At 35.9% G+C, this 16,841-nt stretch overlaps 1 pseudogene; it reads left to right on the forward strand.

The window, feature by feature from the left end:
- Positions 1 to 14,413, forward strand: part of LOC122728926 — a 77,263-nt pseudogene extending 62,850 nt beyond the window's left edge.
- The last annotated feature ends 2,428 nt before the right edge of the window (positions 14,414 to 16,841 follow it).

Here is a 16,841-nt window from a genome sequence, read left to right on the forward strand (position 1 = left end):
AATCTCATGTAAGAGTTGTGTGGACAGGGGGGCAGCTACGTGGCACAGTGGATAAAGCACTGGCCCTGGATTCAGGAAGACCTGAGTTCAAATCTGGCCTCAGACACTTGACACTTACTAGCTGTGTGACCCTGGAAAAGTCACTTAACCCTCATTGCCCCACAAAAAAATAATGGAAGAGATCATTTTAATAATGATAAGATTACATGAGGTAGCAAGAGGTGAAAGGGCCTGGACATTGTATAGAGAAGCAAGTTCAGAAGCAACATGCTATGTAACTCAGACTAGATGAACAGACATGAGTCTCAATTCCAATTTCTTTTCCAAACTGATGCCTGTAGAGGAATAAGCAGGGCTCTGGAATATCATATTCCATGTCCTTTGGTCCTTTAATGTAGAATCTGCTAGATCTTGCTTTAACCTTATTGGAGCTCCACAGTATTTGAATTCCTTTTTTCTAGCTGCTTGCAATATTTTCTCCTTGACCTGGCAGTTCTGGAATTTGACTATAATATTCCTGGAGGTTTTCCTTTTGGGATCTCTTTCAGGAGGTGGATTCTTTCAATTTCTATTTTAGCTTTTGCTTCTAGAATATCAGGTCAATTTCCCCTCACAATCTCTTGGAGGATGGTGTCTAAGCTTTTGTTTTGGTCATGGTTTTCAGGTAGTCCAATGATTTTCAAATTATCTCTCCTAGATTTATTTTCCAGGTCAGCTGTTTTTACAAGGAGATATTTCACATTGCCCTCTACTTTTTCATTCAATTGGATTTGCTTTACTGGGTCTTGGTTTCTCATAAGGTCACTAGCTTCCATTTGTTCAATCCTAATTCTTTTTTTTTTTAATTTTAGTGAGGCAATTGGGGTTAAGTGACTTGCCCAGGGTCACACAGCTAGTAAGTGTTAAGTGTCTGAGGCCGGATTTGAACTCAGGTACTCCTGACTCCAGGGCCAGTGCTCTATCCACTGCGCCACCTAGCCGCCCCCAATCCTAATTCTTAGGCAGTTATTTTCATCAGACAGTTTTTTTTCATCTCCTTTTCCATTTGGCTTTTCAAACTGTTGACTTTTTTCTCATGACTCTCCTGTGTCGCTCTCATTTCTCTTTCCATTCTTTCCTCCCTTTCTCTACATCTTCTTTCTATTTCTCCTACTTTCTTTTCAAAGTCCCTTTTGAGAGCTTCCATGGACTGAGACCAGTTCTTTTTTTTCTTGGAAGCTTTGGATGTTGGAGCTTTGACCCTGTTATTATCTTCTTCTTCTGAGGTTGTATTGTGGTCTACCTTATCCCCAAAGAAGTTTTTGATGGTCTGCTTTCTCTGCCTACTCATCCTGGCTTACTATTTCTTGGGTTTTAACTCCTTCTTAAATTGTGGTGCTGCTTTCAGGACACACTTTTCGAGCTACAGCATGGCCTAGGAGATGATTGGGCTTCTTCTCAGCCTGCCTGGTGTTAAAGCTAAAATTCTAGCTAGTCTGTCTAAAATATCTAATGAGTGGTCGCCAATAAATTATAAGCTTTAGCAAGAGTTAGACTTTTAAGCATTTATTAAGGAGAATAAAAATTTGGTAAAGAGAGAGAAAGGCCTAGATTCATCTATCTATTAAAGGGAGAGCACATTTCTAGCTCTGCTCTCTGCTAGATTCCACAGGAAAGAGCGTGAGTCAGAGCACCAGGCTCCCCCTTCTTTCTCCCACAAGCAAACATCACTTCCTGACACCAAAGAAAAGACTCATGGTCTTGCCCTCAGAGACCTTCACCTCATGGCAGAGCTTTTCTACAGTAAGTCTCCAGCAGGTGGCTTCATTCCAATCATTACACTAGCCTTGCTTTTCTTTGATTTTAAACTCTCCCTGAGGGTGGGGGGGTGGGGGTGGGGCTGCTTCTAGGCTCTGCTGCTGTTCCCAGCTTCAGAGGGTCTCAGGTATTTTGGTTTGGGGTGGCAGATTTTAATCTCACCTGGCCTGTTCTCTGGTCCAGAGATAACCTCAAGCCTACTTACCAAGCAACCAACGAGCAAAGTTTTCTGTGGTGTGGTTTGTAGATTCAATGAGCCTGCTCCCCTGCTCCCCTCCCTGAGCTGGGCCTCCAGCTACTCAGGATTTCTTCCTGTTTCCCCACTGGGGTGGACAGTCAAATTCTTCCCCCCAGTCCACTGGTACCCCTGCACTTACCCTGCCCCCCCCCAAAGCCAGCCGTTCAACCCAACTGCATGCTCGGTTCCAGAAGACACCTGTGCTGCAGCTGATTCAGAGGCACTGGAGCAAATTCCTCAGGCAGATGTCTGGTGTGTCAGCCCGATTGGGGGGTTAGGCTTCATTTGTGGCCCATCACAGGCCCCTGAAATCTATCTATAGTTGTAGAAAACTCTCAGCCCGTATTTTTGCATGTTTTTCTGCTCCAAGGGTTCTTTTATTGCTATTTTGGGGGTGATTGTATCAGTGAGCTCTGTGCATTTAATGTCTTTCCTCCACCATCTTGGCTCTACCCCCATAAACTTTTACTATTGCCAAATTCTTTCTGACTCCCCCCAAATTCAGTTATGCAACCCCATATGGGATCACAACCCACAGTTTAGGAAACTTAACTCTAGGGGCAGCTAGGTGGTGCAGTTGATAAAGCACTGGCCCTGGATTCAGGAGTACCTGAGTTCACATCCGGCCTTAGACACTTGACACTTACTAGCTGTGTGACCCTGGGCAAGTCACTTAACCACAATTGCCTTACCAAAAAAAGAAAAGAATTTTAATCCTAATCAGTGGCCATACTTTCCAAGAGCGCTGAAGACTTTGTTGAAAACCCCTTCTTTCAGCTTGAACCCAACTAAGTGCTAATTACTAAGGGACTCTGGGTCTACATTTCCCCAAGGAAACCTCTAATATTCACCTAAGAAGTGGAAAGGAAGTAGAAACACAAAAATGGAAAGGTCATCCAGGGGTCAAAATTCAAACTCTCCTAGTCATGTTCCCCTGAACAAGTTGCCACATCATCATGATTGACATAGTACTGAGGTAGAAAGCCAGCCCTTTTCTAGCTCTCACTGAAAGACTTAGAATTATATGATGCTAAGGACTTGGAAATTGAGGGGTTGCCCATCAATTGGTGAATGGCTGAACAAGTTGTGGTATATGAATGTAATGGCATACTATTGTGTTGTAAGAAATGATGAGCAGGCAGATTTCAGAGAAACCTGGAAAGACTTGCATGAACTGATGATGAGTGAGATGAGCAGAACCAGGAGAACATTGTATACAGTATTAACAACATTATGTGTTGATCAATGGTGATATACTTGTTTCTTCTCAGCAATACCATGGTCCAAGATAGTTCCAAAGACTGATGTTGGAAAATGCTCTCCAAGTCCAGAAAAAAACAAACTGTGGAGTCTAGATGCAGATAGAACTATATTATTTCTATTGTTTTGTTGTTGTTGTTTTTCTTTTTTTAGGTTTTTCCTTTTTGCTCTGATTCGTCTCTCATAACATGACTAATGCAGGAATATGTTTAATGCGATTGTACATATATAACCTATATCAGATTACTTACTGTCTTGGAGAGGGAGGCGGGAAGAGAGGAAGGGAGAAAAATTTGAAACTAGAAATCTTATGAAAACAAATGTTGAAAATTATCTCTAGATGTAACTGGAAAATAATAAAATGTTTATATGAAAAAAAGAATTATATCATGCTATCTCGTGTCAAATCAAGAAGGTAGTTAGAAATTGTTTTTATTTGAACTGACATACTATGCCATCTCTCACTGCTTTCAGAGTGAGAGAGATATAAGGGACCACTCAGGGTTTGCCATCATACTAAAATGACAAATTCTTTCAGCACTGGATCACCAGATACCCAAGAGTAAGCCCCAAGTTCCTACATGGTCAACCTGAACTAGGAAGGGAAAAGTTGGGTATGCTTATAGGGTTGGATAGAGATTGCTGGTGACATGGTGGATAGAGTACTGGGACTGAAGTCAGGAAGATCTGAGTTCAAATTTACCCACAGATACTTCCTAGCTATCTGACCCTGGGAAAGTCAATTAGCCTCTGTTTTCCTCGGTTTTCTCAACTGGACAAAATAATAGCACCCATCTCATAGTTGTAAGGATCAAATGAGATAATATTGGGTAAAAAAAAGACTTTAGCATAGTGCCTGAGAAGTAATAGGTACTATATAAATGCTTATTCCCTTCCACTTCCCCTTCCTCATAGTACATTAGTACATATCTATTGGTATATCTCTGTTAGATACTGTAAGGGGCTAAAATTCTAGCTAGTCAGTCTAAAATATCTAATGAGTGGTAGCCAATAAATTATAAGCTTTAGCAAGAGTTAGACTTTTAAGCATTTATTAAGGAGAATAAGAATTTGGTGAAGAGAAAGGGAAAGGCCTAGATTCATTTATCTATTAAAGGGAGAGTACATTTCTAGCTCCCTTCTCTATCTGAGTCCTGAGGAAAGAGAGTGAGAGAGCCAGCCTTGCCTCCTCTTCCTCCCACAAGCAAACGTCACTTCCTTATGCCAAAGAAAGCTCCTCATGGTGGTGCTTTCCTACAGTAAGTCTCCAGCAGGTAGCGTCATTCCAATCGTTACAATACTTTCTATATAAAATGAACTGGGCCCAAAATTGCACAGAAGGAGGTCAGTAGTCTGGGTTGGCTCTAAGAAGTTTCACAATTCATGATCCCATGTTCTTTCTGTAATAAGTCCTGAGTCATGCAATCCTGAAGTCTTTTTAAAAAGGTTAATATATTTTAAAATAGTATATTATTTTTCTCCAGTTAACATGTTAAGACAATCTTTAGCATTATTTTTTTTATTTTATGAGGCAATGAGGGTTAAGTGACTCGCCCAAGGTGTCACACAGCTAGTAAGTGTCAAGTGTCTGAGGCTGGACTTGAACTCAGGTCCTCCGGAAATCAGGGCCGGTGCTTTATCTACTGTGCCACCTAGCTACCCCCCATTACCATTACTTTTGCAAGATTTTCAGTTCTACATTTTTCTCCACCCCCCCACTTCACTTCCCCTCTTCCTAAAATGGTAAGCAATTTGATATGTTATATATATATATACATAATGCTATCATTTAAAACATATTTCCACATTAGTCACAGTTGTAAAAAAACAGATGAAAAGGAAAAATGATAAAAAGATAAAGTGAAAGAAACATGCTTCAATCTGCAATCATAGTCCATCAATTCTTTATCCGGATGTGGATAGCATTTTCCTATGTGAGTCCTCTATAGTTGTCATTATGTTGCTGAGAAGAGTTGAGTCATTCACTGCTGGTCATCACACGGTGTTACTGATATTGTGTACAATATTTTTCTGGTTCTGCTCATTTCATTTTTGCATCAGCTCATACAAGTCTTTCTAGGTTTTCCTGAAATCTGCCTGTTCCTCATTTCTTATTGCACAAGAGCATTGCATTATATTCATATACCACAGCTTGTTCAGCCATTGCCCAATTGATGGACATTCCCTCAATTTCTTATATTTTGCCACCACAAAAATGTTGCCATAAATATTTTTTCACATATAGGTCCCTTTTTCCTTTTTTATGATCTCTTTGGGATACAGACCTAGTAATGGTATTGCTGGATCAAAGGGTATGCACAATTTGGTGGCGCTCTGGGCACAGTTCAGAATTACTCTCCAGAATGGATGGATCCATTCACAACTCCACCAACAGTGCATCAGTGTCTCGATTTTACCACATCATCTCCAACATTTATCATTTTCCTTTTTTGTCATATTAGCTGGTCTTATAGGTATGAAGTGGTACCTCAGAGTTGTTTTAATTTGCATTTCTATAATCAAAAGTGATGTAGAACACTTCTTCATATGCCTATAAATAGCTTTTATTTCTTCATCTGAAAACTGCATGTTCATATCCTTTGACCATATACCAATTAGGGAATAGCTTATGTTCTTATAAATTTGATTCAGTTATTTATATATTTAAGAAATGAGGTTTTTATCAGAGACACTGTAAAAAACTGTTTCCCAGCTTTCTGCTTTCCTTCTAATCTTGGTTGCATTGGTTTTGTTTGTACAACAATCAAAATTATCTATTTTACATTATGTAATGCCCTCCATTTCTTGTTTGGTCATCAATTCTTCCCTTACCCATAGGTCTAACATATAGACCATCCCTTGCTCTTCTAATTTGTTTATATTGTTACCCTTTATGTCTAAACCATGCACTCATTTTGACAGTATGAAATATTGATCCATATAGTACAGTATGAGATATTTATCTATACCTAATTTGTGTCCTGTTGTTTTCCAGTTTTCCCAGTAGTTTTTGCCAAATACTGAGTTCTTATCCTAAAGGCTGGGGTTTGGGAGTTTATCAAACACTAGGTTACTATATCCAATGGCTACTTTGTCTTGTGTCCCTAATCTATTCCAGTAATTTACCCCTCTATTTCTTAGCCAATAATTTTTATGGTTAGTGTTTTATTAATGGTTTGAGATCTGGTATTCTAGACCACCTTCCTTTGCATTTTTTCTCATTAATTCCCTTGATATTCTTGACCTTTTGTTCTTTCAGATAAATTTTATTGTTTTTTTCAAGCTCTATCAAATACTTTTTTGTATTTTGATTGGCATGGAACTGAATGAGTAAAATAATTTAGGCAGAATTGTCATTTTTATTATATTGTCTCAGCCTACCAATAAGCAATTCATATTTTTTCCAATTTTTAAGTGTGACTTCATTTGTTTGAAAAGTGTTTTGTAATTGTGTTCACCTAGTTCCTGGTTTTGTCATGGCAGGTAGACTCACAAGTATTTTGTATTGCTGGGCTTTGTTGGTCATGTAAAGAAATGTTGATTATTTATGTGGATTTATCTTATATCCTGTAATCTTGCTAAAGTTGTTAATGATTGCAAGGAGTTTTTTAATTGATTCTCTATGGTTCTTTAAGTATACCATCATATCATCTACAAAGAGTCAAAGTTTTGTTTCCTCATTGCCTCTTCTAAGTCTTTCCATTTCTCCACTATTTTTAATAGGAATGGGTGCCATATAAATATCTATGTTTTATCAAAATCTATATTTTATTAAAACCTTTTGTGCATTTATTGAGATAATCATAGGATTTGGTTTTGTTGCTGATACGGTCAATTATGTTGATAGTTTTCCTAATACTGAAACAACCCTGCATTACTGGTATAAATACCACCTTGTCATAATGTCTAATACTTGTGATATATTGCTGTAGTTTCTTTGCTAGAATTTTCTTCAAAATTTTTGCATCAAAATTCATTACAGAAATTGTTCTGTACTTTTCTTTCTCTGTTTTAGCTCTTCCTGATTTAGTTATCAACACCATATTTGTCTCATAAAAAGAATTTCATGGGACTCCTTCTTTGGCTATTTTCCCAAATAGTTTATATAATATTGGAATTGATTGTTCTTTAAATGTCTGGTAGAATTCACTTGTAAATGTATCTGGCCTGGGTATTTTTTCTTGGGGTTCATTTTCTTGTTCAATTTCTTTTCTATATGGTGGGGTTATTTAGGCATTCTATTTCCTGATATGTTGATCTAGGTAATTTATATTTTCATAAATGTTCATCGATTTTGATCAGATTGTCAGATTTATTGGAATGTAATCAGGCAAAATGTTTCCTAATGATTACTTTAATTTCTTTTTCATTGATGGTAAGTTCACCCTTTTTGTTGTTGAAAGCCAATGGCTTATCTATCTTACTGGTTTTTCCCATAAAACCAGCTCCTAAATTTATTCATTAGCTCAAAAGTTTTTTTAAAAAACTTCCAATTTCATTAATCTCACCTTTGATTTTCAGGATTTCCAAATTGGTGCTCAACTGGGGATTTTCAACTTGGTCTTTTTGCAGGTTATTTTAGTTGTATTCTCAATTCTATTTTGTCGATATAAGAATTTAGAGAAATTAATTTCCCATTTGGCTGTATCCCATAAATTTTGATATTTTGTCTCATTGTAGTCATTCTATTTAATGAAATTATCAATTGTTCTAGGATTTATTCTTTGACTATTAGATTATTTAGTTCCAATTAATTTTTAATCTATCTTTCCATTGCCCTTTGTTGAATGCAATTTTATTGCATTATGATCTGAAAAGAATACACTTAATATTTCTGCTGTTCTACATTTAGTTTTGAGGTGTCCTAATTTTTGTGTAGGTGTCATATGCTACCAGATCATTTTACTTATCTCTTGAGGAACCTGTATGTAGACAAATAAATAACAGTTAGAACCAAACATAGAATGATTTGTTTAAAATTGGAGGAGTATGATAAGACTATGTATAGCACCTTATTTATGTAATTTATGTGCCAAGTACACCTGTGAAATGTCAGGATTAAGGTTTTTGGGAGAAATATCAACAATCTCAGATAAGCAGATGATACCACTCTGATGGCAGAAAGTGAAGCATTAAGAAGCCTCTTTTTTGTAATAAACATTTTTACTTATAGTTTTAGGTTCTAATTTTTATTCCTCTTTTTCTCCTTCTCCTATCCCATTCCTGAGGCAGCAAACAATCAGATATGGGTTACACATGTATGATTATGTAAAACATTACCATAAGTGTCATTTTTATAAGAAAACTTGATTAAAAGAAAAAAATGAAAAAAGTGAAGAATTGCATTCTTTAGTCTGTTCCATCAATATCTGTCCTTTCAGTGGAGGTGGATAGTATGTTTCATCAATAGTCCCCTAGGATCGTCTTGGATCATTGTATTGTTGAGAACAGTCAAGTAATTCACAGTTCTTCATCAAACAATATTGTTTTCTCTGTGCACAATGTTCTCTTGGTTCCGTTCACTTCACTATACATCATTTAATACATGTCTTTCCAGGCTTTTGTGAAGTTGTTCAGCTTGTCATTTCTTATAGCACAATGATGTTCCATTACTATCAGTTTGTTTAGCCATTTCCCCATTGAGGGGCATTCCTTTGATTTCCCATTCTTAGTTACCACAAATAGAGTTGCTACAAATATTTTTGTAAAATAGGTCCTTTTCTCTTTTGGGGGATGTCTTTAGAATATAAACCTAGCAGTGGTATTGCTGGATCAAAGTGTATGCACAGTTCTATAGCCCATTGGGCATAGTTCCAAATTGCTCTCAAGAATGGTTGGATCTTTTTACAACTCTGCCAACAGTGGATTAGCATCCCAGTTTTCCCACATCCCCTCCAGCATCCAACATTTTCCTTTTTTAATCACATTAGCTACTCTCATATGTGTGAGGTGATACCTGAGTTGCTTTAATTTGAATTTCTCTGCTCAATAGTGATTTAGAGCATTTTTCATATGACATATATCTATGGTTTCCTTGTCTGAAAACTGCCCATTAATATCTTTTGACAATTTATCAAGTAGAGAATGATTTGTGTTTTTATAAGTTTGACTCAGTTTTCTATATATTTGAGAAATGAGGCCATTATCAGAGACACTTGTTGCAAAAATTCTTTCCCAATTTTCTGCTTTCCTTATAATTTTGGTTACATTGGTTTTTGTTTGTATAAAAAAAGCTTTTTAATTTTATATGACAAAAATTATCTGTTTTATATTTTTAATGCTCTGTACATCTTCTTTGATCCTAATTTCTTCATATGTCCATAAACTTGACAGATAAACTATTCCATGTACTACTAATTTGCTTATGGTATCACCCTTCATGTGTAAATCATATACACATTTTGACCTTATTTTAGTATAGAGTGTGAGATGTTGGTCTATACCAAGTTTCTGCCATAGTGTTTTCCAGTTCCCAGCAGTTTTTGATAAATAATGAGTTTTTGTTCCAAAAGCTTGGATATTTGGGTTTATCATATACTAGATTACTAAAGTCAATTACTATAGTGTAATTCATACCTATTCTATTCCACTGATCTACCATTTTATTTCTCAGCCCATACCAAATTATTTTTATAATTACCACTTTGTAATCTAGTTTGAGATCTGATACTGCTAGAACACCTTCTTTCACACTTCTTTTCATTGATCCTCTTGATATCTTTGAGCATTTGTTCTTTCAGATGAATTTTGTTATATTTTAGCTCTATAAAATATTTTTGGATAGTTATATCAGGTAATAAATAAATAGATTAATTTAGGTAGGATTGTCATGTTTATTATAGTGTCTTGGCCTACTCATAAACAATTTTTTTCTAGTTGTTTAGATCTGACTTTATTTGTGTGAGAAATATTTTATAGTTGTATTCATATAGTTCCTGGGTTCATCTTGGCAGATAGACTGCCAAGTATTTTATATTGTCTATAGTTGTCTTAAATGGAATTTCCCTTTCTATCTGTTGCTGCTGGACTTCGTTGGTAAAATATAGAAATGTTCATGATTTATTTGTATCCTACAACTGCTAAAATCGTTAATAATTTCAAGTAGTTTTTTAATTCATTCTCTAGGATTTTCTAAGTAAAGCATCATATAAATTTCAGGGTGACAGTTTTGTTTCCTCATTACCTATTCTAATTCCTTTAATTTCTTTTTCCTCTCTTATTGTTATAACTAACATTTTTAGTACAATATTAAATAATAGAGGTGATAATGGGCATTCTTTTTTTACCTCTGATTAGGAAGGTTTCTAGGTTATCCACGTTATAGATAATGCTTGCTGGTGTTTTAGATCAATAATACTTATCATTTTAAGGTAAGTTTCATTTATTCCTATGCTCTCCAATCTTTTAAATAGGAATGCATACTGTATTTCATCAAAGGCTTTTTCTTCATCTATTGACATAATCATGTTATTTCTGTTGGTTTTGCTATTGATATGGCCAGTTATGTTCATAGTTTTCCTTATATTGAACCAGCCCTGCATTCCTGGTCATAGTGAATGATCCTTGTGATATATTGCTGTAATCCTTTTGTTATGATTTTATTTAAAATTGTTGCATCAATATTAATTTGGGAAATTGGTCTATAATTTTTTTCTCTGCTTTGGCTTTTTCTGTTTTGGGTATCAGCACTATTATTTTTCTCATAAAAGAAATTTGGTAGGATGCTACCTATTTTCCAAAATAGTTTATGTAGTATTAGAATTAATTGTTCTTTAAATATTTGGTAGAATTTGCTAATGAATCCTTTTCATCCTAGGGATTTTTTCTTAGGAAGATTTTATTTATTTTTTAAATTAAAAATTTTTTTTTTACATATAAGGTATTTTATTTTTTCCGTTACATGTAAAGATAGTTCTCAACTTTTGTTTATACAAGCTTTACAATTTCAGATTTTTCTCCCTCCCCTCCCTTCCCCCTCCCTTAGACAGCAGGTAATCTGATATAGGTTATATCTATATATCTATATCTATATACATATACATATATCTATATATCTATACACACACAAATATATATACACATAATAACATTAATCCTATTTCTGCATTAATCCTGTTATAAGAGAAAAAATCAGAGCAGTAATGCAAAACCTCAAAATAGAAAAAAAAACCCAATAGCACCCAAAACAAAAGAAATAGTATGGTTCAATCAGCATCTATACTCCACAGTTCTTTTTTTTTTTCTTGGATTTGGAGATTCTCTTCTATCATGAGTTCCCTGGAATTCGGAATATTTTTAATGGCTAGTTCAATTTCTTTTTCTAAAACTGGGTTATTTAAGTGTTTTATTTCCTTTGCTAATCTAAGTAATTTATATTTTTGTAGATACTCATTCATTTCATTTAGATTGTCAAATTTATTTGCATATAAGTGGGAAAAATAGTTATTAACAATTGTCTTAATTTCTCCTCATTGATAGTGAGTTCATTCCATTCATTTGGGGGGGTGGGCAGGGCAATGAGGATTAAATGACTTGTCCAGGGTCACATAACTAGTCACTGTCAAGTGTCTGAGGCCAGATTTGAACTCAGGTCCTCCTGAATCCAGGGATGGTGCTTTAGCCACTGTGCCACCTAGCTGCCCCCTCCATTCATTTTTTTTATACTAGTAATCTAGTTTTCTTCCTTCCTTTTTTTGGATCAAATTAATTGATGGTTTATCTATATTTTTTTCATAAAACCAGCTTCTAGTTTTATTTATAAATTCAATGATTTCCTTACTTAATTTGTATTACGTTCTCCTGAAAGAAATCCCAAAATGAAAACTCCCAGGAATATTATAGCCAAATTCAAGGAGAAAATTTTACAAGCAGACAAAAAGAAACAATTTAAGAACTGTGCAGCCACAGTTAGCATAGCACAGTAACATAGCAGGTTCTACATAGAATATGATATTCCAGAGGGCAAAGGAATTGGGGTTACAACCAAGAATCACCTATCCAGGGGGAAAAATGAGACTTCAATGAAAAAGAGGACTTTCAGATATTCATGATGAATGTTAAATTTGGCTTTCAAATAAAATAAAATAAAATAAAAGTCCCTAGAGAAATATAAAAAGGCAAACAGGAAAAAAGAAATTAAGAGGGATGTTAAAAGTTTAAACTGTTTACATTCCTACATGGGAAGATGATACTTCTAACTCATAAGAACTTTATCAGTATTATGGCAGATGATAGAAATAAATTTAGACAGAGGGCACAGGTGGGAATTGATAATGAAGGAATGATATCTGTAAAGCATTTATTTTTTGTTTATCTTTTTGTGTGGGGGTGGTTGGAGTTGGGTTACATGCTTGGGGTTATGCAGTGGGTGAGTGTCTTGTGTCTGAGGCCAGATTTGGGCTCAGGTCCTTCTGGGTCCAGGGTGGGTGCTTGGTCCACTGTGTCACCTAAGTGACCCATGAGACATCTTTAGGGTGAGAGGAATGCACTTGGGGAAGGAGAAGGGGAGAGGTAGAATGGGGTGAAATCCCACATGAAAGAAACAGGAAAGGGCTTATGGAGTGGGAGGGGGAGAGATGGGGGAGGAGTTGGGGCAGTGAATGAGCCTTACACTAATCAGATTTGGTTCAAAGACCTTAATCTCTTCATAGTTGTCTCAAGGAAGGAATAACATACACACTCAATTGGGTGGAGTAATCTATCTAACCCTGCAGGAAAGTAAGAGGGGAAGGGGATAAGGAGGGAGGGGTGAAAGAAGGGAGGACAGATTAAGGGAGGGGGCAGTCAGAAGCAAATCATCTTTGAGGAGGGATAGGATGAAAGAAGATAGAAAATAGAGTAAATATCATGGGGAAAGGAATAGGATGGAGGGAAATAGTTAAGAATAGTAACTGTTAAAAAAATTTTGAAGCAGAGGCAAGAGTAATGAAGATGATGACAAGAACTGATTGATGATGATGATAAAAAGTATGGTACTTTACTGGGCTATTGTGAAGTAAATTCTTTGTCAGGTATAAGGTACTACATAAATGTTATCTATTACTGTTGTTGCAGAAATCAACCTCATGGGTTTATTGTAAGGAAATCTCTTTTTAAAGTAGTATATAAATGTAGTTTAATATAAAAAAAATTATGAGGAGCATGCTATCAGAACAACCCGGAAAGATGATGCAATGTGAAATGTACTGTATACAAAATAACAACAATATCTGCTGTGAATTACTTAATTATTTTCAGCAATGATCCAAGACAACTATGAAAAATGCAGCCCATCTACAGAGAAAATTGATGGTGTCTGAATACAGATTGAAGCATAAAAAAAAAAAAAGAAAAGAAGAAAAGAAACCTAGGAAGGCAGCTGTTATTAATAATAAACCATGGTGTTTTGCTTTGAAAAAAAAAGTTACTGTATCATGCTAAGTGTTCTGATATTGACATCATTCACATTGGCTTATGTGGTGGAATAGTTCTAGAACCTGGTTCAGTGGTGCTATAGATTCTTGCTTCAAGCCTGAATTTGAACAAATTATTTTGGGTAAGCTGATACTATGAAATATCAAACTCAGTGATGACCTAAATCAGGAATTATTGGCATGTGCTAAGGAGATGAATGAGTTTAATACTCCTATTGGAAACACCATGTGTACTTTAGACTTCTACAAAGGCCAAGATCTCCTGCATGGTGCTTTCTGCTCATATACTGACAAGGAAGAGCAAGAATATTTTCAGGCATCTTATGCTGCTGAAATAAAAAACATTGTGATAGAATCTTCTATTTTTGCAGCCATGTGTGGTACCAGTGGCATCAAAGCTGCTGTTGTGTCTGTTACCATTCTAAATTATCTCAAGGGGGAAGCTAGGTGGTGCAGTGCCTAAAGCACTGGTCCTGGGTTCAGGAGGACCTGAGTTCCAATCCAACCTCAGATACTTGACACTTACTAGCTGTGTGACCCTGGGCAAGTCACTTAACCCTCGCTGACCTGCTTAAAAAAAAACAAACTAAATTATCTCATGGGAGATCAGATTAGCAGCTCCCATGAGGTGATTGTTGAGTATCAGAAGAGACCAGAGAAATTAGTAGTACACTTCATCAAGAAATGTCTGGGAGGAAAAGCATGAAAATCTTGTGTTTTTCAAAAAACAAAACCAAACATTTTAAGAAAATCCTGTAATTATTTGCAATCTAAATAATGGATCTTAAAAAAAAATCCCAACAGTCCACTATATCATTAAATGTCCATTTTCTGCATTGAAAGATTATATTCATTTTTGCTGGGTTGGTGATTCTTGGCTGTAAACCTAAGTCCTTTGCTTTCTGGTTTATCATATTCCAAGCCCTGTGATCCTTTAATGTGGAAGCTGCCAAATCCTGTGTAATCCTGGCTGTAGTTCCATGGTATTTGAATTGTTTCTTTTTGGCTGTTTGCAATACATTTTCCTTGATCTGTCAGCTCTGAAATTTGACTATGATGTTCCTGGGGGTTTTCATTTTTGGATCTCTTTTAGGCAGTGATTAGTGGATCCTTTCAATTTCTATTTTGCCCTCTGGTTCTAATATTTAAGGGGAGATTTCTTTGATAATTTCTTTTTTTATTGAATAGACTTTTATTTTACAAAATATATGTAAAAAGAAATTTTAACATCAATTTTTTAAAACTTTGTGTTCTAACTTCTCTTCCTCCCTCCATTCCCACACCCTACCCACAAGAACTCAAGCAATTCAAAATAAGTTATACATGAGTAGTCATGGAAAACATTCCCACATTAGCTAGGTTGTAAGACAAAACATTAAGGAATTGTCAAAGAGGAAAATTAAAAAAAAATGTGTTTCCATCTTTGATAATTTCTTGAAAGATATCATCCAGGGTTTTGTTTTGTTTTGTTTGTTTGTTGATTAAAATTTCACATTTTTTTCTTATTTTTTACTTTTTAAATTTTGTTTTATCATATCTTGATGTCTCATCAGTTTCTATTTGTTCCATTATAATGTTTTGTACTTCTTTTTCCATTCAACTAATTCTGTTTTTAGTGAGTTATTTTCCCCATTAAATTTTTATCTTTTATCACACTATTGACTCTTTTTTCATGGTTCTCTTTCTTTACTCTCATTTCTTTCCCCAATTTTTCTTCTATTTCTCTAATTTGCTTTTTAAAGTCCTTTTTATGCTCTTCCAGGAATTCTCTTTGGTCCTGAAACCAACATATATATATATATATATATATATATATATATATATATATATATATATATATATATGTATGTATATATATGTATATATATGTATATATATGTGTATATATATATGTATGTATGTGTATATATATATATGTATGTATGTGTGTATATATATATATATATATTTGGAGCTTCACCTCTAGCCATTTTGGTATTATTCTCTGTCTCTAAGTTTATGCCTTGATCTTAATTATCACCATAGTGATTTTATATAGTCAAGCTTTTCTTTTGCATTTTTTGCTCATTTTTATGTCTTTATTGGTGACTTTATGAAAGAGGTGGGTTCTAGTCCTGTGCTATCTCAAGTTATTTTTGTACTGAGGCTCTGTGTCTTACAGATGGCTTTCACTGGGCTTCAGGGCTAAAGCCACTTGATTTTTCTGTAGGGTAAGCTTCCTTTCTGACTAGTATGGAGGGGAGGGGATCATTCCTCCCTTTTGGCCTTCCCTGGATGTGAGCTGCTCTGCCCCAGGGGAGGTTCCCTGCTGCTGGGTTTCTATAGTTAACAGGGCCTCTCTGTTAGCAGGCCCTGGAGATATGCCACAGGGTTCGGACTCCCTGTTGCTGGTTTGCTATGGGAAAAAAAACACATCTCTTTGCTGGTAGGCCCCAGAAGTAGGAACTCACTGTTGGCCAGCTTCAGGTAGGGCTTCACTTTTGGTCAGCAATGGGGTCAAGTCCTCCCTGGTGATTTTGTGCTGGGGTTCAGTGGCTGGTGAAGGTCCTTGCTATGCTGTCCAGACTGCTCACTTGCCTAGAGGGCTCTTGGTTTGCAGGAGGGCTGGGTTGGTGGATTGCCCCTGGTTTAGAGCCCTGCTTCAGACTCCCTGCTGTGAGGCTAACTGCTGCTCTTGAACCTCACTTCCTTCCTAACCAGGTAAGACAGACCTTTACAGGCTTGACTTCCCTGTTCCTGGGACAATTTTGAGGCAGTTTTCTATTGGTTTGGAGGGGCTATTTAGGAGAGCTTCAGAGGGTTCCTTCCTCATTCCATCTTCTTGGCACTGGAAGTCGACCTCATCATCAAAACATTTTTTAAAAGTCTTAAAAGTATGTTTCAGTCTACATTCAGAATTTAACAGTTTTATCTCTCTGGATATGGATAGCATTTTTCATCATGAGATCTTTGGAATTGGCTTGGATCATTGTCTTGATCAGAGTAGCTAAGTCTTTTGCAGTTGATCATCATTATAGTATTACTGTTACTATGTACAATGTTCTTCTGGTTCTGGTCCAACAGTTCATATGTTTTCTGAAAGCAAAAAGTATTCTATCATACTCACATGCCACAACTTGTTCATCCATTCCCCA

This window comes from Dromiciops gliroides, chromosome 5, assembly GCF_019393635.1.
Source record: "Dromiciops gliroides isolate mDroGli1 chromosome 5, mDroGli1.pri, whole genome shotgun sequence".
Taxonomy (NCBI): Eukaryota; Metazoa; Chordata; class Mammalia; order Microbiotheria; family Microbiotheriidae; genus Dromiciops; species Dromiciops gliroides.